The sequence below is a fragment of the Mobula birostris genome, chromosome 9 (genome assembly GCF_030028105.1).
Source record: "Mobula birostris isolate sMobBir1 chromosome 9, sMobBir1.hap1, whole genome shotgun sequence".
NCBI lineage: Eukaryota > Metazoa > Chordata > Chondrichthyes > Myliobatiformes > Myliobatidae > Mobula > Mobula birostris.
This window is the reverse complement of record NC_092378.1, coordinates 88,294,972-88,321,562: the sequence shown is the minus strand read 5'-3', so window position 1 is coordinate 88,321,562 and position 26,591 is coordinate 88,294,972. Positions and strand designations below refer to the sequence as shown.

The 26,591-nt window shown below is 42.6% G+C and overlaps 1 protein-coding gene across 2 annotated transcripts in view; it reads right to left on the bottom strand.

Moving 5' to 3' along the window:
- The window catches only part of mad1l1 (mitotic arrest deficient 1 like 1), a 1,104,775-nt gene that overhangs the window by 590,325 nt on the left and 487,859 nt on the right, over positions 1–26,591 (bottom strand). The gene's annotated exons all lie outside the window — the stretch shown is intronic.

The following is a 26,591-nucleotide window of genomic DNA, read 5'->3' as shown; positions in this document are numbered from 1 at the left end:
TCAGGTGAGCCTCATCTGATATCTCAATTTGAGTTAAATGGCCTGGTCAGAGCCTCGGGTTTGTCAAAGCCAAAAACAGAATTACTGAGTTCAAAACTACAAGGATGGAGTCTGCTGTCACCAGGCACAAAAAATTCTGTGAGGTATTTTGATACTTAAGACAGATGATTCCTAGAATAACTGATGCCAAGATTAAGGATGGCATTTTTGTTGGTCCACAAATCAAACAGGTTATCAATGACAGGCAATTAGAAGAGCTTCTAGTGGGACCACAGAAAATTGCATGGAAGGCATCCAAGGATGTTGTTGAAAACTTTCTTGGCAATTACAGAGCACCATACCACATGCAGCTGGATGATAACATGCTTCAACCATAGAAAACCATGAAGTGCAACATGTCTCAAAAGATACATTTTCTGCATTCCCTGCAAATCTTGGCGCTGTCAGTGATGAGCACGGTGAAAGGCTTCACCAGGACACTGGGGTCATGGAGAAACAGTATCAGGGCAACTGGAATCCATCAGTGCTGGCTGACTGTTGTTGGACATTTAAACAAGAAGCCTCATGCACTGAGTGCAAGAAAAAATCATCAACAAAACATTTTTAGCTTAGTTTATCCATTGCAAAGCATCAGTATCATTATGCAATTAAACACATTATATTCAAAAAAAGTTGATTTCTTGTTTTCCCAAATTCCTATGTGATACAAGTAGAAAATATATTTGTGTTCAGCTTCTAGCAACTTATCACAATCACAAAAAATTCTGAGGAAGCAACACTTTTGAAAAAAATTGCTGTCCAGCGTATTTAAATCAAAAATTGATAGGTTCTTGGTTAGCCAGCGCATCAAGGGTTATGAAGATAAGGCAGGAAAATGTGGTTGAGAGGGATAATAAATCAGCCATGATGGAATGGTGAACAGACTTGATAGGCCGAGTGGCCTAATTCTGTTCCAACATCTTATGGTCTTAAAAAGAGTTAAAATGAAATTATTTAATACTTCCCTTACGCAAATCCCACCTATTATTTCAGTATTGCATCCAATTATCTCAACAATAAATCATGCAAACACAAATCAAATCATTTTACTTTCATTATTACAATAAAGTCATATAAACAAAATATTTTGGAAAGCTACAGCCCAAGGAATTAGAAGTGTCAAAGTCATGGACAAGAAACTATGAAAGGCAGAAAGTAAATAATGGTAAATGGTTGCTTTTCATACTGGAGAATGGTTAACAACAGTGGTCCCTTAGAGCAGTGATTCCCAACCATGGGGTCGGAAAGCATGTGCTAAAGGGCTGCAAGGAAACGATATGATTTGGCGATATGCAACGATATGAGTCAGCTGCACCTTTCCTCATTCTCTGTCACGCACTGTTGAACTTGAACATCCCCCCCCACCCCGTCAGCCAGTACACAAGAATATTGTCAATATTAAACCGGTCTGCGGCACTAAAAAGGTTGGCAACCCTTGCCTTAGAATGAGTACACCACAAAAAGAACTAGATGGGCTGCCAGAATAGGCAAACAAATACAGCTGAAATTTAATAAAGTCAAGTGATACACTTTGGCAGGAAAAGATAAGAAGAGAAAATATAGGTTTTACATCACTGTTCTTAAGAGAGTGTAATGACAGAGTGACCCGCGTACATATAAGCTTGTATCACTGTAGATGGCAGGAAGTGTAGAGAAAGTGATTGGTAAAGATTATGCAATCCCAAATTTAACAAATATATGTATAGCATACAAAAGCAGAGAAGAGTAGCTGACAAATAAAATGCTACTTAAGACACATAAGAGATTTACTAAAATAGCTTCAAGGATAAGGAATCTTAGCTATAAAGTTAGACCACGGAAGCTCAGGTTGTTCTCCTCAGATAAAGGAGGTTGGGAAAGTACAAAGACCATGATAAAGAAAGAGTAAACAGAGGAAAGGTGTTCTCAACAGAGGACTGTTAAAGGTCAAAAGCAGCTGGTCTGATTGCTGTGCAGTGGAGGCTAGTTCGATCAATTCCCGGTCAAAGTCCAGCTTACTGTCAAGGATATGTCGGCTCAGGTTCAATGAAAAATGTGTTTGCAGCAGCATCACAGGATATAGCATCATACACAATAAAGTATAAACATGAAAACAATCTTTACAAGAAAGAACACAATTCTGGTCCTATGTCTTATGGTCTATCGTCTCAATTAGAAAACAATATATAAAATCCAATTTAGTGCAAAGTGATCAAAGCAGTCAGAGTATTGATAATCTGTAGTGATTAGTGTTGTGCCAGTTGGTTCAAGAACCAAATGGTTGAAAGAAAGCAGCTAATTGTGAACTTAAACATGAGGAAATCTGCAGATGCTGGAATTTCAAGCAACACACATAAAAATTGCTGGTGAACGCAGCAGGCCAGGCAGCATCTATAGGAAGAGGTACGGTCGACGTTTTGGGCTGAGACCTTTCGTCAGAACTAACTGAAAAAAGAGATAGTAAGAGATTTGAAAGTGGGAGGGGGAGGGGGAGATCCAAAATGATAGGAGAAGACAGGAGGGGGAGGGATGGAGCCAAGAGCTGGAAAGTTGATTGGCAAAGGGGATATGAGAGGATCATGGGACAGGAGGCCTAGGGAGAAAGAAAGGGGGAGGGGAAGCCCAGAGGATGGGCAAGGAGTATAGTGAGAGGGACAGAGGGAGAAAAAGGAGTGAGAGAGTAAAAAAGTAATAATAATAATAAATAAATAAATAACAGATGGGGTACGAAGGGGTGGAGGGGCATTAGCGGAAATTAGAGAAGTCAATGTTCATGCCATCAGGTTGGAGGCTACCCAGACGGAATATAAGGTGTTGTTCCTCCAAACTGAGCGTTGCTTCATCTTGACAGCAGAGGAGGCCGTGGATAGACATACCAGAATAGGAATGGGATGTGGAATTAAAATGTGTGGCCACTGGGAGATCCTGCTTTCTCTGGCAGACAGAGTGTAGGTGTTCAGCAAAACGATCTCCCAGTCTGCGTCGGGTCTCGCCAATATATAGAAGGCCACATCGGGAGCACCGGACGCAGTATATCACCCCAGCCAACTCACAGGTGAAGTGTCGCCTCACCTGGAAGGACTGTCTGGGGCCCTGAATAGTGGTGAGGGAGGAAGTGTCAGTGCATGTGTAGCACTTGTTCCGCTTACAAGGATAAGTGCCAGGAGGGAGATTGGTGGGATGGGATGGGGGAGACAAATGGACAAAGGAGTCGCGTAGCAAAGCAGGGGGTGGGGAGGAAAGATGTGCTTAGTGGTGGGATCCCGTTGGAGGTGGCAGAAGTTACGGAGAATAGTATGTTGGACCCGGAGGCTGGTGGGGTGGTAGGTGAGGACAAGTGGAACCCTATTCCGAGGGAGGTGGCGGGAGAATAGGGTGAGAGCAGATGCGCGTGAAATGGGAGAGATGCGTTTGAAAGCAGAGTTGACGGTGGAGGAAGGGAAGCTCCTTTCTTTAAAAAAGGAGGACATCTCCTTCGTCCTGGAATGAAAGGCCTCATCCTGAAAGCAGATGTGGCAGAGACGGAGGAATTGCGAGAAGGGGATGGCATTTTTGCAAGAGACAGGGTGAGAAGAGGAATAATCCAGGTAGCTGTGAGAGTCCGTAGGCTTATAGTAGACCTCAGTAGATAAGTTGTCTCCAGAGATAGAGACAGAAAGATCAAGAAAGGGGAGGGAGGTGTCGGAAATGGACCAGGTAAACTTGAGGGCAGGGTGAAAGTAGGAGGCAAAATTAATGAAGCCAACGAGCTCAGCATGCGTGCAGGAAGCAGCGCCAATGCATTTGTCAGTGTAGCAAAGGAAATGGGGGACAGATACCAGTATACACTTGGAACATGGATTGTTCCACAAAGCCAACAAGAAGGCAGGCATAGCTGGGACCCATATGGGTGCCCATGGCTACACCTTTAGTTTGGAGGAAGTGGGAGGAGCCAAAGGAGAAATTATTAAGATTAAGGACTAATTCCACTAGACGAAGGAGATTGGTGGTAGAGGGGAATTGGTTAGGTCTGGAATCCAAAAAGAAGTGGAGAGCTTTGAGACCTTCCTGGTGGGGGATGAAAGTATAGGGACTGGACATCCATGGTGAAAATAAAGTGGTGGGGGCCAGGGAACTTAAAGTCATCAAAAAAATTCAGAGCGTCAGAAGTGTCACGAACATAGGTGGGAAGGGATTGAACAAGGGGGAAAAGAAGTGTCAAGGTATGCAGAAATGAGTTCGGTGGGGCAGGAGCAAGCTGTGACAATGGGTCTACCTGGACAGGCAGGTTTGTGGATCTTGGGTTGGAAATAGAAGCAGGAAGTGTGGGGTGTGGGAACTATAAGGTTGGTAGCAGTGGGTGGGAGAAAAAGGTTGGTGATGGTGTGGGAGACAATGGCTTGGTGCTTCTTAGTGGGGTCAAGATTGAGGGGTAAATAAGAGGAGGTATCCGCGAGTTGTCGCGAGCTATCCTACGCTCTGTCCACCAGAGAAAGCAGTATCTCCCAGTGGCCATACATTTTAATTCCACATCCCATTCTCATTCAGATATGTCTATCCACGGCCTCCTCTACTGTCAAGATGAAGCCACACTCCGACTGGAGGAACAACACCTTATATTCCGTCTGGGTAGCCTCCAATCTGATGGCATCAACAATGACTTCTCTAACTTCCGTTAATGCCCCTCCTCCCCTTCGTACCCCATCCCTTATTTATTTATTTATTTATTATTACCTTTTTTCCCTCTCTCTCTCCCTTTTTCTCCCTCTGTCGCTCTCACTATACTCCTTGCCCATCCTCTGGGCTTCCCCCCTCCCCCTTTCTTTCTCCTTAGGCCTCCCATCCCATGATCCTCTCATATCCCTCTTGCCAATCAACTTTCCAGCTCTTAGCTCCATCCCTTCCCCTTACTGTCTTCTCCTATCATTTCGGATCTCCCCCTCCCACTTTCAAATCTCTTACTATCTCTTCTTTCAGTTAGTCCTGACAAAGGGTCTCAGCCCGAAATGTCGACTGTACCTCTTCCTAGAGATGCTGCCTGGCCTGCTGCGTTCACCAGCAATTTTTAATTGTGAACTTAGGTCTCCAGACTTCTGTACCTCCTCTCCTGTGGTAGCTGACAGATGACAATAAGGCCTGGATGGTGGGAAACTTTGATTCTGGGTGTTGCTTTCTTGAAGTGGCACCTCCTGTAGATATAACCACTGGTGGCAAATGATGTGCCACGGATGTACTTGGCAGAGTCCACTACATGGTAGTGGTGGTTGGGAGCAGAGAAGAGGGCATGAAGAGAGGGAAAGCTTTAACGCTGTACAAAAAATAAATCAGGAATGTGAGGACACACTATCTATGCAGAAGATAATTATGACCTATGGTGTCTGACTGTGAGCGTTGGAAACAAAAGGTGTGTATATATTAAATAGTTAAATCAAAAGAAGTAGTGCAAAAAAGACATTTCAAAAAGTAGTGGGGTAGTGTTCATGGGTTTAATGTCCATTTAGAAATTGGATGGCCGATTGGAAGAAGCTGTTCTTGAATCACTGAGTGTAAATTAATAAATTAAATGAGAATTCAAATTTTAGAATAATCCCCTTGATCACAAAATCATTAATTGCATGGAAATACAAAAGGAAGAACAGGAGGAGAGCCTCTGCTCTGTCATTACTTGCTGCTTTGATGCTGACCAATTGTCCTTATCAACACCTATTCTGGCTTAAAATACAAAACTACAAAACCAATATTATTAACATTTTGAAAAATTTCTCCCACACTTCAAGTACCAATGAGTACTGGAAAACTCACTTTCCATCAGAGATCGTAAGTGTGAAATCAAGACTAATCAGCCTACCATTTCACCTATGAAATTGTCCTCAATTAAGGGCACCTGATCTGTACACAATGTACAGAAGCAGTCTATCAAGGCCACTACCTAATTAGAGCATGAAATCTACAAATCCACACTCAAATTCTTTTGCAATAAAGGTCGCAAATATTTTCCTAATTGCTTCCTGTCTGTAAATCATGCACAAGGACATCCACGAACCTCCGAAAATCAACACCGTAGCACTTTCTCTGCCTTGCTACTTTTTCTGCAAATGTGATTTTCATATTTTTATAAATTACCGTATATTCCTACAGTCATTTTCTGGCCCATTAACTTAATCTGTTTCAATATCTCTGAAGACTTTACATTCCCTTTTTACTCCACACTGCCACACAGTTTTATTTCAACAAACTTGGATACATTATACATAATTCCTGAGACCAAATACTGGCACAGACTGTGAATAGATAGGGTCCCAGCACCAATCACTGGAGTATGATACTAATCACACACTCCCAATTTAAATATGATCCATTTATTCTGACTCTATTTTCTATTCATTAAGCAATACTTAATAACACTCTAATTTTGTTTAATAAACTTTTGAATGGCATCTGAATGAATGTCTCTCAAAAGTCCGTAAACACATCATCAGCTACCTCCCTTTTGTCTACTCTGCTGCTTTTAACCTTAAAAATTCCAGATATGTCAACATCGTTTTCCTTTCTTAAATTCATGCAGACTCTGCCCAATTCAGTTATTATTTTTAAGTGCTCTGTTATCCCTTTCTCAAAAATAAATTCCAACATCTGCTCCATTACTGATGTCAGGCTAACTGTTCAAAACTTCCCTGTTTCCTCTCTTCCTTGAATAGCTACCTATTTGCTGTTTTTCTGTTTGTGGGAACTTCTGGAGAATTTTGAAAAATGACAACTAGTGCAACATTATCTCATTAGCCATCTCATTCAAATTCAGTTCTTGCTCATTGTGTCCTGTAAATTTACATCTTTTCCACCCCAATGATTTCTCTGAATTCTTCTTTAACTCTAGACTTGTAGCTTTCCATTATTTCCAGGAAGCTGCCTATGTATGAAAGTGTGTGGTCATGCACTTCAGTAGAAGAGATAAAGCCATAGACTATTTTCTAAATGGGAAGTGAATTCAGAAATCGCAATGGCAAAAGGACTTGGGACTCCTAGTGCAGGATTCCTAAAGGTTAGCTTGCAGGTTGAATCAGCAGTAAGGAAGGCAAATGCAAAGTTTCATTTCAAGAGGACTAAAATATAAAAGCAAGGGTATAATGCTGAAGCTTTATAAGACATAGGTCAGACCATATTTGGAGTATTGTGAACATTTTTGGCCCCATATCTAAGAACGGATGTGCTGACAACAGTGAAGGTCCAGAGGAGATTTACAAGAATGATACCAGGAATGAAAGGGTTAACATATGAGAAGCATTTGAAGGCTTGGGGGCTGTAATCCCCGGAGATTAGAAGAATGAGGGAGACATCCCATTCAAACATACCGAACATTAAAGGGCCGAGATAGAGTGGACATAAGAGAGGAATTTTAATTAGTGGGAGAGTCTAGGACCAGAGGGCACAACCTCAGAATTGAGGTGAGGAGGAATTTCTTCAGCCAGAGGGTGGTGAATCTGTGAAATTCATTACCAGAGAACTGTGGAGGCCAAGTCATTGGATTAATCTAAAGTGGAGGTTTATTAACTATGTACTTAGTAAGGGCATCAAAGGTTATGGGGAAAAAGGCAATTGAATGGGGTTGAGAGGGAAAATAAATCAACAGAGAATGGCAAAGCAGATTCGATCAAATGGCCTAATTCTGCCCCTATGTCTTCTATATTCTATATCTGGGGCGGCACAATAGCACAGTGGTTAGCGTTTAGCATAATGCTATATCAGCACCAATGACCTGGATTCAATTCCATTCACTGTCTATAAGGAGTTTGCTCATTCTCCCCGCAACTGCGTTGTTTCCTCTGGGTGATCCGATTTCTGGCATCCTGATGTATACATCTTTGCTAATTTATTCTAATCAGACAATCATGAGGCAGCAACTCAATGAATAAAAGCATGCAGACACAGTCAAGAGATTCAGTTGCTGTATAGACCAACCATCAGAAATGTGATCTAAGTGACTTTGACTATGGAATGATTGTTGCTGCCAGACAGGGTGGTTTGAGTATCTCAGAAACTGCTGGTTTCCTGGGATTTTCACAAACAAGTCTCTACAGTTTATAAGAGAATTTTGTGAAAAATAAAAAACATCCATGTAAGTGCAAACATCTTGTTACAGAGACAGGTCAGAGGAGAATAGCCAGACTAATTCAAGCTGACTGTAAGGCAACAATATCTCAACGTGTGAAGAAGAGCATCTCCGAACACACAAGATGTTGAACGTTGAAGTTGATGGGCTACAGCAGCAGAACATCATGAAAATACATTCAGTGGCCTCAGATTGTACCTAATAAAGTAGCCACTAAGTGTAGTTTCATAATCTAACATTGCTACTCATGCTTCATGCCTTTGCCATTTATTTTATTTAGATTTATGATTTTGCTTTCAGATCAAAGTAAATTACTTTCAATCATATTCCATTGCTGTTCTCCAAGGCTCCTTAATAATTAAGTTAGCAATTTTTGTAATGCACAGCACTAGATCTAAAACAGATAAATTTTGATCCACTTCTTTGCACTCCATGAACTTGTCCTGCACATTATTACTGCTAATTTGACTTGCCCAATTTCTAGGTAGATTAAAGTCTCCTATATTTATGGTCCAACACCCTTACATGCTCCTCTGATTTCCTATTTACACTATGATCTGCAGTACTTTAGATCTATACACAACTTTGACCAATGCCTTCTGCCCCTTGCTGTATCTTGGCTCCACCCAAACTACTTGATTTTCTGAAAAGCGATTTGTCCCCATTCTTTATCACATACAATTATATCAAACCCAACCTATATTCTTTACCATTTTAGCAACTTACTCTGAAAGACAAGGATCCTGGAATGTTAATTCCCAAACTTGGTCACTTTGAAAACATATCTTTGCAAAAAGGCTGTAAGATTTCACACATTAATTTCAATTTGTACTACCAGGAAAATTATACACTTTACCAGATCAAATTCAATTCATAGCATTACTTAAAGCAAAAATATTGCAGAACAATCAGAAGATTCCCAGAAAAGAAATCAAACTATAGCTGAGTATATACTACGAAGATCAAATAAACACTGTGCAGAAAATGAAACTGTTAGAAACATAGAAAATAGGTGCAGGAGTAGGCCATTCGGCCCTTCGAGCCTGCACCGCCATTCAGTATGATCATGGCTGATCATCCAACTCAGAACCCTGTACCAGCCTTCTCTCCATACCCCCTGATCCCTTTAGCCACAAGGGCCATATCTAACTCCCTCTTAAATATAGCCAATGAACTGGCCTCAACTGTTTCCTGTGGCAGAGAATTCCACAGATTCACCACTCCCTGTGTGAAGAAGTTTTTCCTAATCTCGGTCCTAAAAGGCTTCCCCTTTATCCTCAAACTGTGACCCCTCGTTCTGGACTTTCCCAACATCGGGAACAATCTTCCTGCATCTAGCCTGTCCAATCCCTTTAGGATTTTATATGTTTCAATAAGATCTCCCCTCAATCTTCTTAATTCCAGAGAGTATAAGCCTAGTCGATCCAGTTTTTCATCATATGAAAGTCCTGCCATCCCAGGAACCAATCTGGTGAACCTTCTTTGTACTCCCTCTATGGCAAGAATGTCTTTCCTCAGATTAGGGGACCAAAACTGCACACAATACTCCAGGTGTGGTCTCACCAAGGCCTTGTACAAATGCAGTAGTATCTCCCTGCTCCTGTACTCGAATCCTCTTGCTATGAATGCCAGCATACCATTCCCCTTTTTCACCCCCTGCTGTACCTGCATGCCCACTTTCAATAACTGGTGTATAATGACACCCAGGTCTCGTTGCACCTCCCCTTTTCCTAATCGACCACCATTCAGATAATAATCTGTTTTCTTCTCTTTGCCATCAAAGTGGATAACCTCATATTTATCCACATTAAATTGCATCTGCCATGAATTTGCCCACTCACCTAACCTATCCAAGTCACCCTGCATCCTCTTACCATCCTCCTCACAGCTAACACTGATGCCCAGCTTCCTGTCATCGGCAAACTTGGAGATGCTGCATTTAATTCCCTCATCTAAGTCATTAATATATATTGTAAACAACTGGGGTCCCAGCACTGAGCCTTGCGGTACCCCACTATTCACTGCCTGCCATTCTGAAAAGGTCCCGTTTATTCCCACTCTTTGCTTCCTGTCTGCCAACCAATTCTCTATCCACATCAATACCATACCCCCAATACCGTGTGCTTTAAGTTTGCACACTAATCTCCTGTGTGGGACCTTGTCAAAAGACTTTTGAAAATCCAACTATACCACATCCACTGGTTCTCCCCTATCCACTCTACTAGTTACATCCTCAAAAAATTCTATCAGATTCATCAGACATGATCTTCCTTTCACAAATCCATGCTGACTTTGTTCGATGATTTCACCGCTTTCCAATGTGCTGTTATCACACCTTTGATAACTGACTCTAACATTCTCCCCACCACTGATGTTAGGCTAACGGGTCTATAATTCCCCAGTTTCTCTCTCCCTCCTTTTATAAAAAGTGGGGTTACATTCGCCACCCTCCAATCCTCAGGAACTAGTCCAGAATCGAAAGAGTTTTGAAAAATTATCACTAATGCATCCACTATTTCTTGGGCTACTTCCTTAAACACTCTAGGATGCAGACCATCTGGCCCTGGGGATTTATCTGTCTTTAATCCCTTCAATTTACCTAACACCACTTCCCTACTAACATGTATTTCCCTCAGTTCCTCCATCTCACTAGACCCTCTGTCCCCTACTATTTCCAGAAGATTAGTTATGGCCTCTTTAATGAAGACAGAACCAAAGTAGTTATTCAATTGGTCTGCCATGTCCTTGTTCCCCATAATCAATTCACCTGTTTCTGTCTGTAGGGGATCTACATTTGTCTTAACCAATCTTTTTCTTTTCACATATCTATACAAGCTTTTACAGTCAATTTTTATGTTCCCTGCCAGTTTTCTCTCATAATCTTTTTTCCCTTACCTAATTAAGCCCTTTGTCCTCCTCTGCCGGACTCTAAATTTCTCCCGGTCCTCAGGTGAGCAGCTTTTTCTGGCTAATTTGTGTGCTTCTTCTTTGGAATTGATACTATCCCTAATTTCCCTTGTCAGCCACGGGTGCACTACCTTCCCTGATTTAATCTTTTGCCAAACTGGGATGAACAATTGTTGTAGTTCATCCATGCGATCTTTAAATGCTTGCCATTGCATATCCACCGTCAACCCTTTAAGTTACATTTGCCAGTCTATCTTAGCTAATTCACATCTCATACCTTCAAAGTTACCCTTCTTTAAGTTCAGAACCTTTGTTTCTAAATTAACTATGTCACTCTCCATCTTAATGAAGAATTCCACCATGGTCACTCTTACCCAAGGGGCCTCTCACGACAAGATTGCTAATTAACCCTTCCTCATTGCTCAATACCCAGTCTAGAATAGCCTGCTCTCTAGTTGGTTCCTCAACATGTTGGTTCAAAAAACCATCCCGCATACATTCCACGAAATCCTCTTCCTCAGCACCCTTACCAATTTGGTTCACCCAATCTATATGTAGATTGAAGTCACCCATTATAACTGCTGTTCCTTTATTGCACGCATTTCTAATTTCCTGTTTAATGCCATCCCCAACCTCACTACTACTGTTAGGTGGTCTGTACACAACTCCCACCAGCGTTTTCTGCCCCATAGTGTTATGCAGCTCTACCCATATCGATTCCACATCCTCCCGGCTAATGTCCTTCCTTTCTATTGCATTAATCTCCTCTCTAACTAGCAATGCTACCCCACCTCCTTTTCTTTCATATCTATCCCTCCTGAATATTGAATATCCCTGAACGTTGAGCTCCCATCCTTGGTCACCCTGGAGCCATGTCTCTGTGATCCCAACTATATCATATTCATTAATAACAATCTGCATTTTTAATTCATCCACCTTGTTACGAATGCTCCTTGCATTGACACACAAAGCCTTCAGGCTTGCTTTTACAACACTCCTAGCCCTTATACAATTATGTGGAAAAGTGGCCCTTTTGATTTTTGCCCTGGATTTGTCGGCCTGCCACTTTTACTTTTCACCTTACTACTTTTTGCTTCTACCCTCATTTTACACCCCTCTGTCTCTCTGCACTTGTTCCCATCCCCCTGTTGTGAACTAACCTCCTCTCTCCTCGTCTCTTTAATTTGATTCCCTCCCCTCAACCATTCTAGTTTAAAGTCACCTCAGTAGCCCTTGCAAACCTCCCTGCCAGGATATTGGTCCCCCTAGGATTCAAGTGTAACCCGTCCTTTTTGTACAGGTCACGCCTGCACCAAAAGAGGTCCCAATGATCCAAAAACTTGAATCCCTGCCCCCTGCTCCAATCCCTCAGCCACGCATTTATCCTCCACCTCATCGTATTCCTACTCTCACTGTAGCGTGGCACAGGCAGTAATCCCGAGATTACTACCTTTGTAGTCCTTTTTCTCAACTCCCTTCCTAACTCCCTATATTCTCCTTTCAGGACCTCTTCCCTTTTCCTACTATGTCATTGGTACCTATATGTACCACGACCTCCGGCTCCTCACCTTCCCACTTCAGGATATCTTGGACGCGATCAGAAATATCCCGGACCCTGCACCAGGGAGGCAAACTACCATCCGGGTCTCTGGACTGCGTCCACAGAATCGCCTATCTGACCCCCTTACTATCAAGTCTCCTATTACAACTGCCCTCCTCTTCCTTTCCCTACCCTTCTGAGCTACAGGGCCAGACTCTGTGCCAGAGGCATGGCCACTGCTGCTTCTCTCAGGTAAGCTGTTGGACTTCAAGTTCTATGACAAGAAGATAATAAAAATGTAATGGAACTATCAGCAGTTAATGGCTAGTAAAACTTACACTAGTTATCCAAAGAAGTAACTGTTTAACTTCTGCACCTTGTACCTAACACTTAAGCATAATGGAGGCAATAGTAGGTTGCAGAATTATCTACTAAATATAATGTTTACAAGAAAACCCAATGACCAGTTTGTACCTTGTAACACTTACAACATAGAAATGAGTCCAAACTTTTTACTTAACATCCAATTGAGCATTCTCCAACCAATTTTCATATAACCCCATCCAACTCTTAGTATCATAAAGTCACACAGCAGAGAAGAATGATTGTCAGCCCAGCTGGTCCATACCAATCAAGGTGTCCCATCCAAGCTATACCCATTTACCAGCATTTGTATCATAAGTTTTTAAAGCATTCCAATCAATCAAGTACCTGTCCAACTGTCTTTTAAATATTGTACCTTCTCCAACCACTTCCTGTGCCAGCTGATTCCACAAAGATACCACCTTTTGTGTAAAAAAGTTGCCCGTCAAGTTCTTCAGAAGTGTTTACCCTCTCACCGTAAGCCTATTCCCAGATATCTCAACTCTGGGAAAAAATATGAGGTTATTCACCTCCTCTCTGCCCCTCTTGACTTTATACACATCTCTAACATCACATCAGAGTCTCCTACACTCTATGGAGTAAAACTCCTAGCCTGTCCAACCTCAAATCCAGGAGACTCATGACGTTTTTCTGCACCTTTTCCAGCTTAGTGACAATCTTCCTATACCTGGATGACCAAAAGTGAACACAACATTCCAAGTGTGGCCACACCAGTGCCCTGTAAAAACTGCAGGATAACCTGTAAGCTTTTATACTCGATGCCCTGACTTATGACAGGTAGCATGCCAAAAGTTATACTCACCGCCCTGTATACCTGTGACTCCACTTTCAGTGAATCAGAGCTTTAAACATTGCAATGCTTCAGGGAAGGGAAGAATTACCTGGACGCTGTGTTTCAGGAAGCAGTCACACTTCAAGTTCAGTCTGCGGTCAGGGATAAGAGGGTGTGACTACAAGCAAGGCAGGTAGGGGAAATCCAAGAGGTAGTGTCGAAGGAGCCTCAGTGCTCGAGCCTGCTTCAGATCGTTGCTGCCTGTAAGGAGGAGAATGAGGTCTATAGGAAGGATGAACAACCAGATCATGGCACTGTAGTTCAGTGAGCAATTCAAGACCAGGTAGAGAAAAGACATGAGTTGTCATTGGGAATAGCATTATTGAAAGTATAGACACAATTCTCTGGCACAAGAATCAAGAGTCCTGAAGACTGTGTTGTCTGCCTGATGCTAATGTTCCGTACATCTCATCTGAAACCTGCACGAAAATTTGTAGTGGGAGGGGAAAGATCCAGTTATCATGGTCCATGTGGAGGAAGAAGGAGGAAAAATGTTCTTCTGAGAGTATTTGAATAGCTAGGGACTATTTTAAAACACAGAATCAAAAAAGGTAATAATCTCTGGATTGTTACCTGAGCCACCTACAAATTGGCACAGGATTAATACGATCACAGAGCTAAATGTGTGGCTCAAAGACTGGTCTGGAAGAATTCACTGTGAAGTGGATTTGAATTCATGGTACATTGGCACCAGCATTGGGGAGGGATGGAGCTGTTCCATGGAAGGACCCCACCTGAACCGTACTGGTAGCAGGCTCCTGCCGAATTGCATAACTAAAGCTGCAGATAGAGCTTTACGCTATACAGTAGGAGCTGGATTCAACAGCTTGGAAAATTACATATAGAGGAAAGGGGAAGGAGGGTGCAGGAGAGGATATTGAGGTCTCCAGAATAAAGAACAAGTCAAAACATTTAGAAATTGATAAGAATTCAACTTTAGGTAACATGGAAACAAAAGCAAAAAAGGTAGTATCTACAGTACTGAATTTGAATGCATGCAGTACATGTAATAAGGTAGCTTATCTTGTAATGCAGTAAGAACTTGGCATGTATGATGTTGTGGCATCACTGAGTCATGACTGAAAGAAGATTCCAGCTGGCAGCTTAACATCCAAGGATACACATCATATCAAAAGGACAGGAAGGTGGCAAGAGGTGGTGTGGCATTGTTGGTAAAAATATGAAGTGATATACAAGTCATAGGATCCTCGTGGTAGAGTTAAGACCTAGTATGGTAGTTACTGTATATACAGGCCTCTGGATGTGGGGTACAAATTACAATGGGAGACAGAAAAGGCATGTCAAAAGGTTAATGTTATGATGGTCATGGGGGATTTCAATAAGTAAGTAATTAGGGAAAATCAGCTTAATACTGTATCCCAAGAAAAGGAATTTGTAGAATACCTACACAATGACTTATTAGAGCAATTTGTGGCTGAGCCCAGTAGTGAAAAAGCAACTCTGGATTGGATGTTGTGTAATGAACCAGATGTGATTTGGCAGCTCAAGGTAAAGGAACCTTGATGGAGTTCAACCCAGCTAAGAGTGAAGTGGTTCATTTTGGCAGGTCAAATATGATGGCAGAATATAGTATCAATGGTAAGACTCTTGGCAGTGTGGAGGATCAGAGGGATCTTGGGGTCCAAGTCCATAAGGACGCTCAAAGCAGCTGCGCAGGTTGACTCTATGGTTAAGAAGGCATACGGTGCATTGGCCTTCATCAATCGTGGGATTGAGTTTAAGAGCCAAGAGGTAATGTTGCAGCTATATAGGACCCTGGTCAGACCCCACTTGGAGTACTGTGCTCAATTCTGGTTGCCTCACTACAGGAAGGACGTAGAAGCCATAGAAAGGGTGCAGAGGAGATTTACAAGGATGTTGCCGCGATTGGGGAGCATGCCTTAAGAAAACAGGTTGAGTGAACTTGGTCTTTTTTCCTTGGAGCAACGGAGGATGAGAGGTGACCTGATAGAGGTGTATAAGATGATGAAAGGCATTAATCGTGTAGATAGTCAGAGGCTTTTTCCCACGGCTGAAATGGCTGCCACAAGAGCACACAGGTTTAAGGTCGCAAACACGAGGAATTCTGCAGATGCCGGAAATTCAAGCAACTCACATCAAAATTGCTGGTGAACGCAGCAGGCCAAGCAACATCTCTAGGAAGAGGTACAGTTGACGTTTCAGGCCAAGACCCTTTGTCAGGACTCAAAAGGACAGGAAGGTGGCAAGAGGTGCTGACAAAGGGTCTCGGCCTGAAACGTCGACTGGACCTCTTCCTAGAGGTGCTGCCTGGCCTGCTGCGTTCACCAGCAACTTTGATGTGTGTTGCACAGGTTTAAGGTGCTGGGGAGAAGGTACAGAGGAGACCTCAGGGGTAAGTTTTTTTACGCAGAGAGTGGTGAGTGTGTGGAATGGGCTGCCGGCAACGGTGGTGGAGGCAGATACGATAGGGTCTTTTAAGAGACTTCTGGATAGGTACATGGAGCTTAGAAAAATAGAGAGCTATGGGTAAGCCCAGTAATTTCGAAGGTAGGGACATGTTTGGCACAACTTTGTGGGCTGAAGGGCCTGTATTGGGCTGTAGATTTTTTATGAACCCTTAGGAGGTACTGATCACAATATGATAGAATCCACCTTGCAGTTTGAAAGGGAGAGAGAAGCTAAAACTGAATGTATCAGTATTATAGTGGAGTAAAGGGAACTACAAAGACATGAGAGAGAAGCTGGCTAGAATTGATTGGAAGGGGACACTAGCAGGGATGACAGTTGAGCAGCAATGGGTGGAGATTTTGGGAGTAATTTGGAAGACCAAGATCGAGGTCTGTTCATCCCAAAGAAGATTCATTTGAAAGGGTGGATGAGGAAACCATGACTGACAAGGGAAGTCAAAAACACCATAAAATCAAAAAGAAGGGCATACATATATGGTAAGTATTTGTGAGTAGCTAGAGGATTGGGAAGCTTTTAAGAATCAACAGAAGGCAATAAAACAACAATAAGGACAGAAGAGACAAAACATGAAGGTAAGCTAGAAAATAGTATAAAGAGGATATCTAAAGCTTTTTCCAGATGTATAAAGAGTAAAAGAGAGGCGTGAGTGGGCATTGGACTGCTGGAAAATGACACTGGAGAGGTAGTAATGGGGGACAAAGAAATGGCGAACAAACTGAATAAATATTTTGTGTCAGGCTTCACAGCGGAATACACCAGCAGTAGTTAGTTACTGCCTGCTATGCTGCTGGCATTTAGGGCAGCAATGAAAATCCTCCATCTCTGTCTGTCCTTGGCCATCTTCTCCATTGTGCCCCAGGTGTTGTTCATTTCTGCCTCTATGGTATGGCACCAAGTTGTCTTCAGTCTCCTGCGTATCCTCTGCCCTTCAGGAGTCCAATGAAGTGTTGCCTTGATGATGAAATTGGCCTCTCTTGCCCAATACATCAACATTTCCTCACAATGATTGTGGCCATATCCTCTAGATGGCACTGAAGGAGTAAGGCGTAGTTGGAGATCATTATTGGCCAGAAAATACAGAGGACCTTCTGAATGCTCGTGGTGTGGAGCTTTGGAATACACCAGCAGTATACCAGAAATTTGGGAGCATTGAGGGTGAAGGTGCTTGGGAAACTGAAAGGTCTGAAGGTAGACAAGTCATCTGGAGCAGATGAACTACCATAAGGTTCTGAAATAGGCAGATATCATGATTCCAGAACATTGGCAAATTGCCTGACTTCAGTGATTGACAAGATGATAAGAGTCCATTGTTAAGGATAATGGTTTTGGATATTTGGAGGTACATGACGTTGCTGAACAAGATAAGGGTCCATGGTATTACAGGAAAGATGCTAGCATGGACAGCAGATTGGCTGCCAGGCAGAAGGCTAAGAGTGGGAATAAAGGGGCCTTTTCTGGTTGGCTGCCAATGTTCCGCATGGGTGGTGTTTGGTCCACAACTTTTCACATTATATGTTAATTATCAAGTGACAGAATTGATGGCTTTGTGGCCAGGTTTGTGGGTGATACAAAGATAGGCAAAGGGACAGGCAGTGTTAAGAAAGCAAGGAGTCTGCAGAAGGTTTGGACAGATTAGGAGCATGGGCAAAGAAATGGCAAATGGAATACAGCATAGGGAAGTGTATGGTCATGCACTTCGGCACAATGAATAAAGGCGTAGAAATCAGAGCTGCTATGGGACTTGAGAGTCCTGGTGCAGGGTTCCCTAAAGGTTAACTTGCTGGTTGAGTCAGTGAAATACGACGCTATCAATCATTTCCAGAGGGCTAGAATATAAAAGAAAGGGTATATGCTGAGGCTTTATAAAGTATTGGTCAGATCCCATTTGGAGTATTGTGAGAAGGTTTACTTGGACACCTTATCTAAGAATTGGTGAGGGTTCAGGTGAGGTACATGAGAATGATCCCAGGAACGAAAATGTTAATGCATGAGGAGCTTTTGATGACTCTGGGCACACACTTACTGAAATTTAATAGAATGAGGGGGATCTCATTGAAACAAACAGAACATTGAAAGACCTAGATAGAATGGACATGGACAGGATGCCTCCAGTAATGGGAGAGTCCAGAACCACAGTGCGCAGCTTCAGAATACAAGGATGTCCCTTTAGAACAGAGATGAGGAGGGATTTCTTTTGCCAAAGTATGGTGAATCTGTGAAGTTCAGTGCGAAAGATAGCTGTAGAACCCAAGTCATTGGGTACATTTAAAGCAGAGGTTAATAGGTTCTTGATTAATGAGGGCATCAAAGATTACGGGGAGAAGGCAGTAGAAGGAAATGAAAGGGAAAATAAATCATCCATGATCAAATGGTGGAGCAGACTCGACGGGCTGATTGGCCTAATTCTGCTCCTTGTCTTATGGCCTTATGGGGTTTAAGTCCAAGGTCACTCTGCTCCACAACACTCCCCAGGGACCCGCCATTCATTTTGAAAATCCTACCTGGATTTGACTTTCCAAAATGAAGCACCTCACAATTATCCAAATTAAACTCCATTTGCCATTCCTTGGGCCACTAAATCAGCTTACTAAGATCTTTCTGTAATTTTTGATCACCTTCATTGTTCATTATACCACTAATTTTTGTGTCATCTGCAAAATTAACTAACCATGCCCTGTACATTCTTACCAAAATTGTTAACATAGATGACAAACAACTATGAGCCCAGCACCGACACCAGTCACAGACCTCCTGTCCAAGAAAAAAAATTCTACCATCACTATCTAGCTTAGGATGTCATTGCTGCCATTCTAATTTAAACACACATAGTAGCACCAGCAAACCGCCTGCCAGGATATTGCTCCTCTAGTTCAGGTCAACCTGGCCCTCTTGTACAGGTCACCTCTGCTACTAAAGTGATCCAAAAGGTCCAAAAATCTGAATCGCTGCCCTCATACCAATTTTTTTTTTCAGCCAGGCATTTATCACATCCTCCATGTAGCAAGTAGCACTGAAAGTTTAAGATTAAAGTCTGTCACAAATCTTTGTGGCCAATCAGGCCGGGCTTTTCGTGGCATGAAGCGACTGAGAGTACGAGACTCCCCCACCCCCTGGATAGGACGCCGGTCTATTGCGAGGTTAACCCTCAGCATTTTTGCTGGTACCCATTTTCAGCCGGGTAGACTGGAGCATTGTGTGGTTAAGTGCCTTGATCAAGGACACACGCGCTGCCCCGGCCGAGGCTTGAACCCACAACCTTCAGATCGCTAGTCCAACATCCTAACCACTTGGCCACGTGCCACACAGCACTCAAAGTAATCCAGATATTATTACCCACGAGAGTCTGCTTTTTAACTTCTTCCCAGCTCCCTATGTTCACTCTGCAGCACCGCAAGTCAGGTGACAGAAGTATGTGTAGGCGAACGTTTTGGGTCCAGTGACCATAATGTCATTAGTTTCAAGTTAATTATGAATAAGGATAGGTCTGGTCCTCAAGTTAAGGTTCTAAAATGGAAATGAGAAAGGATCTAGGAAGAGTGCATTGGGATAAGTTGTTTTCTGGCAAGGATGTGTTCAGTATGTGGAAGGCATTCAAAGGCAAAATTTTGAGAGTGCAGAGTTTGCATGTTGCTGCCAGGATTAAAGGCAAAGTTAACAGGCATAGGGAACATGGGTTTCCAAGGGATATTGGCGACCTGGTTAAGAAAAAGACAGAGGTGTGTAGCAGGTATAGACAACAAGGAACAAATGAGGTACTTGAAGAGTATAGAACATGTAAGAAAATACTAAAGAAGGAAATCAGGAAGGCAAAAAAAAGACATGATGTTGCTTTGGCAGATAATGTGAAGGTAAACCCGAAGGGTTTCTACAAGTATATTAAGAGTAAAAGGATAGTAAGGGACAAAATTGGTCCCCTAGAAGATCAGAGTGGTCGTCTATGTGTGGAGCTTCATGAGATGGGGGAGATCTTAAACAATTTTTTTGCATCAGTATTTACTCAGAAAACTGGCATAGTGTATATTGAAGGAAGGGAAACAAGCAGCAGTGTCTTGGAACATATAGAGATTAAAGAGAAGGAAGTGCTTGCTGCCTTACAGCGAATAAAGGTAGATAAATCCGCCGGGCCTGACATAATATTTCCTCGGACCTTGAGAGAGACTAGTGTAGAAATTGCAGGGGCCCTGGCAGAAATATTTAAAATGTCCTTGGCCATTGGTGCGATGCCAGAAGATTGGAGGGTAGCTCATGTTGTTCCGTTGTCTAAAAAAGGCTTCAAAAGTAAACCAGGTAATTACAGGCCAGTGAGCCTGACATCAGTAGTAGGTAAATTATTGGAAGGTGTTCTGAGAGATCAGATATACAAATATTTGGACAGCCAAGGGCTGATTAAGGATAGCATGGCTTTGTGCGTGGTAGATCATGTTTAACGAATCTTGTAGTTTTTCGAGGAGGTTACCAAGAAAGTAGACGAAGGAAAGGCTGTGGATGCTGTCTACATGGACTTCAGTAAGGCCTCTGACAGGGCCCCACATGGGAGGTTAGTTTAGAAGGTTCAGACACTAGGTATCCATGGAGAGGTTGTAAACTGGATTCAAAATTGGCTGCATGGGAGAAGACAGAAAGTGGTAGCGGGTGATTGCTTATCAGACTGGAGGCCTGTGACTAGTGGTGTGCCTCCAGGATCTGTGCTGGGACCATTGTTCTTTGTTGTCTATATCAATGATCTAGATAATAATGTGGTAAATTGGATCAGCAAGTTTGCTGATGACACTAAGATTGGAGGCGTTGTGGACAGCAAGGAACGCTTTCAAAGCTTGCAGAGGGATCTGGATCAACTGGAGGGGTGGGCCAGAAAGTGGCAGATGGAATTTAATGCATACAAGTGTGAGGTGTTACATTTTGGAAGGACAAATCAAGGTAGGACATACACAGTAAATGGTAGGGCACTGAGGAGTACGGTGGAATGCCAGGCTTTGGGCATCCTGGCATTCATAAATCAATATTGAGTATAGCAGTTGGGATGTTATGGGGAGGTTGTATGAGACATTGGTGAGGCCAAATTTGGAGTACTGTGTACAATTCTGGTCACCTAACTATAGGAAGGATATCAGTAAGATTGAAAGAGTGCAGAGGAGATTTACTAGGATGTTGCCGGGTCTTCAGGAGTTGAGTTACAGGGAAAGATTGAACAGGTTAGGATTTCATTCCTTGAAGCGTAGAAGAATGAGGGGAGATTTGATAGACGTTTACAAAATTATGAGGGGTATAGACAGAGTAAATGTGAATAGGCTCTTTCCACTTAGATTAGGAGAGATAAATACGAGAGGACATGGCTTTAGGGGGAACATTAGGGGAACAACTTCACTCAGAGAGTGGTGAGAGTGTGGAATGAGCTGCCATCTGATGTGGTAAATGCAGGCTCACTCTTAACTTTTAAGAATAAATTGGATAGGTACATGGATGGGAGGGGACTGGAGGGTTATGGACTGGATGCAGGTCAATGGGACTAGCGGAATAATGTTTCGGCACTGACTAGAAGGGCCGAATGGCCTGTTTTCTGTGCTGTAGTGTTCTATGGTTCATCCTTTCCTCTACTTATGTCATTTGTGTCACCCCGCCTCCTTCTTGAGAAAGTTCTGTAACATTCTGAATCCATGCATCGGGGAAGCAAAACACCAGTCCAGAGTCATCATTTAGCCTTTACCTTTTTCAACTGATCCTCAGAGACAGTCTTGGTGCCAAAGAATTGGTCACTGCCGCTTTCTTCTGAATGCCACTCCCCTCAACAGTATCGAAAATAGCATACATGTTTTTAAGGGGCGTTACCACAGGGGAATCTTGCACTATCTTCTTACTTCTCTTTTCTTTGTTGATGGTCACCCAACTACTTTTTGTCTGTACTTTAGGTGTGACCACCTTGCTAAAACTCACATCTATGAAACTCTCAGCATCTCAGATGGTCCTGAGTGTGTTTAGCTCCAACTCCAGCTCTTTCATGTGGTACATCAGGAGTTAAGTGGGACACACTTCCTACATGTGAAGTCTTCAGGAACATTGGAAGTCTGCCTGAACTCAGGATGAATATGCCACTGTCCTAACACCTAAATGCTCTAAAACTAAAAAGGAAATTCAAGGAACCTGTGTCTCTGCTCACCTAAGCCAATTAACTTAATACTTAAATAGTGGCTCACTCCCACAATGCCACTCCACTATGGCCACACGCCTACAGCCTGTTTTCCTTTTATTTGTCTCACAATTAGCCAATAAGAAATGCTTTCTCAAAAACTCTATTACCCAGTTGGAAGCTTCCCATGGCTGCTCTGCCTCCTGCCTCTCAGGATCTCAAAATGAGCACAGTAATGGTGCAGAGAAGATTCAAAATAATGTTGAAAGGACTGAGAATTTTAATGAGATAAGGAAATATGCTTGGCTGAAAATATTCTTCCCTGAAACAAAGAAGACTAAGTGGAAATTTAATTGAGATGCACAAAGTTATGCGAAACCTTCAAGAAATTAATAGGGAGAACCTTCCCCCAACCCCAAGAGGATAAGAGAAGAATGACAATTTTTCACCAAGGTGACGACCTTGACCACCTGTTTGCTGGTGCGGCACAAACTTTCAACACTGGATGACACCTTGAAGTTCTGTCACCTGAGGCAATGAACTGAGTACTGAGAAGTGGAAAGAGGGAATACTTCATTTTGCTCAACATGGCTGAATAACTCTTAAGTGAATCAGTGCCTCTATGAAACACTTCCACAATTTTGTAGGACTCAGAAGGGACTCTCCTCAGAGTTTTCTTTCCTGAAGAGACCCTACCCTGTATACATAATCCATAAGACTGGATAAAGCCTATATCCCAATAAACCATCCAGTTAATAGGTAAACCAACAATATATATTGAAAAAATGGTTGTCAGAAGTAACACATTTAATTGTTATCCCTACTGCATCAAAAACAAACAAGTTTATTTTACAAACGTTTGTAAGTCATTAACTCTGTGCAAGCTGACCCATAATGAGACAGCATGGCAGTTATGCTTCTTGTGAGATTGCCCAGTATAATTCACAATACTTTCAGGGATGACATAATCAAAACTATATTTAGCTATAACATAATTTCAAGTCTGCTTGAAATAGTGATAAGAGGGTAATTTTGACAAGATTAGATTACGAGGACACTCAGTCTCATTTATTGTCATTTAGAAATGCATGCATTAAAAAATGATACAACGTTCCTCCAGAATGATATCACAAGAAAACACAGGACAAACCAAGACTAAAACTGACAAAACCACATAATTATAACATATAGTTACAACAGTGCAAAGCATACCATAATTTGATAAAGAGCAGTCTACGGGCACGGTAAAAAAAAGTCTCAAAGCCCCGAAAGACTCATCATCTCACGCAGGCGGCAGAAGGGAGGAACTCTCCCTGCCATGAACCTCCAAGCACCGCCAACATGCCGACGTAGCACCATTGGAAGCACCCAACCACAGCGGAATCTGAGTCCATCTGAAAACTTCGAGCCTCCAACCACCCCCTCCGACACAACCTCTCCGAGCACCATCCTTTGCCAAGCGCTTCGACCCCACCCCGGCCGCCAAGCAGCAAGCAAAGCTGAGGACTCGGAGCCTTCTCGTCCGGAGATTCTGGACCACACAGTAGCAGCAGCAGCGAAGCAGTTATTTCAGAAGTTTCACTACATGTTCCTCCGTGCTCTCACGTCTGTCTCCATCAAATCAGGATTGTGCACGGCACACTACTTGACAAATAACAGACATCACCGCCAGAGTGGCCGCTGCGAGCCTTGGTGAACAGCTCCGATGGGATTCATCAAATATTTCCTACTACAACTGAAAACCAATCATAGTCATGGCTACTTTGATAAAGTTTAAGGGAAAGGGGGATTTTCAAGATTCCTGTAAAACAATGGATTCAGTACTGACTATGTCTGTGACTGTAGTGTGTTTGAATAATGTCTCACAGCTGCCTTCTTTGGAGCAAGATAATTAAAAGTTTGCCCAGATCTACATCAGATGTCTCTGGGCTTTTCACACCTTTTGATTTTGACAAAAAAGGAGTACCTAATGGAAATTAGACAGAACATTCCTTTCTTAATTAAAGCATAAATTTGGCGGATGTTCTTATCTTTAATTAAGTTGTGGCTCCAGCAAACCAGGTAGGACATTCTTTTCTTTAATTAAGGTGGCTGGAGTGTCTAACAAATTGATTGTACTTTTGTATCAATAGTCCAATGCTTGGCCGGAATAGTTATCAAACTGATTGCTCTCTGTATCAATAGTCCATTGACTATGCCGGAATAGTTATCAAACTAATTGTTCTTTTGTATTGGCGGCCTTATAACTTCTGACAATTCTGACATCGGGCAGTGAACTTGTAGAACCACCGGGGAGATGAGAAAGGGTCTCTCCCTGATGTTGGGTCCAAGTTCACTCGCTGGCTGAGCTCGAAGAAATAAACGGGTGGAAAGATAAGTAACAATCTTTTTGTGCTGTCGTTATTTGATCTAGCAAAGTTACGTTTACAACTTCACTAAGCAACATCAATTTAAGATATTTTTTTTAAATCTATCGATACTCAATTTCAGCAGATCCCAGTCTGCAGACTTGAGTGCGCACGCTTCTGTTTTCTTAAACGGGAATTGCATTTTGCAAGTGCAGTTCCCCTTTAAGAAAACTGAAGTGTGGAAGATGAGCTGGTCTGCAGGTACGATTGAAACACAAGGGCCTTAGATCCCCAATTTGGCCTATCCTGCAGGTGAATATACAGTATCCAAAAAGATCACAGCACCATAGGGACAACAGCAAATGCAGTGTACTTTGCTTCACAGAAACATGGCCCATTCCTGCCATTTTTTATGCAGCACTGCCTCCAAATGACTTCATCATTCTATGGAATGACAGAACAATTGAGTATTTCAAAGGTAAAGAAAGTTGGGTATGCTTAATGATTAACTTATCATACTGCACAGATGTGGTAGTTCTGTCTCAATTCTGCTCACCTGACCTGGAACACTCAGCAGTTAAATATCATCCATTTTATCTGCGGTAGGCTTTCCACCATTATCCTCATTTCATCTCTTGCCAACGTTAGGTAGGACCTAAAGTAGCTGAGTATCATGATCAACAGTAATGAAGCAGTGCACCCAGATGCCTTCCCTATCATTGCAGACATTTCAATGAGGCCAACTTGAAGAAGTCTCTGAACTAGCATCAACATATCACCTGTGGAACCAAAGGAGCCAAAACATTTGATTGCTGTTATACCACCATCAAGAATGCATACCATACCATGCCATCCCATACCCACACTTTGGACAGTCCAATAACCTGGCTATACTTCTACTCTCGGCATATAGGCAGAGACTAAAGACCATAGCACCAGTGGTGAGGACCAATAAAGTATGGTCAAGGGAGGCAGAGCAGCGCTTACAGGACTTCTTTGAGGACTGGACAATATTCAGGAATTATTCTTCAAATCTGAATCAAGACCTGTGTGGATGAGTGTGTGCCTTCAAGAACTTACTGGACAAACCAAATTCAGAGAATGAACCAGGAAATTCATAGTCTGCTGAGGGCCAGATCTGTGACGTTCAAATCTGGTGATCCAGAGCTATATAAGAAGTCCACGTGCAACCTATGGAACGCTATTTTAAGAGCGGGAAAACAATTCCATTGTGGCTAGAAGTGGAATCGGATGCACGTCAGCTCCAGCAGTGTTTGTAGGCCATTACTTTCTGCAAGGCAAAACCTAACATCACAAATGGCTGTGATGCTTCACTCCCAGATGAGCTGAATGCCTTTGATACAAACTTTCAAAGGGAGAATAAAACTACACCTGTGTGAATCGCTGCAGCATCTGATGACTCTACGATGTCTGTCTTGGAAGCCAACATTAGAACATCTTTCAAGAGTGTAAGCCGTCGCAAGGCTCAGGCTCTCATGGTGTACTTGGTAAGGTGGGAGTGTTCAAGAACATCTTAAATCTCTCACTGCTGTAATCAGAAGTTCTCTGCTTCAGAAAAGCAACAATCATAGCAGTGCCCAAGAAGAGCAGCCTCAATTACTATCACCCAGTTCCACTCGCATTTACTGTGATGTAGTGTTTGAGAGGTTGGTCATGGCCAGATCAATTCCTGCCTAAGCAAGGACCTAGACCAGGTGCAATTTCCCTATTGTCACAGTAGGTCTACAGCAGATGTAGTCTCATTGGCTCTCCACTCAGCCTTGAATCACCTGGACAACAAAAATAACTACATCAGGCTACTGTTTATTGATTACAGCTCAGCGTTTAACACAGTCATACTCAGTTTCAATCAACAAGCTCCAAAACCTGGTTCTCTGTAC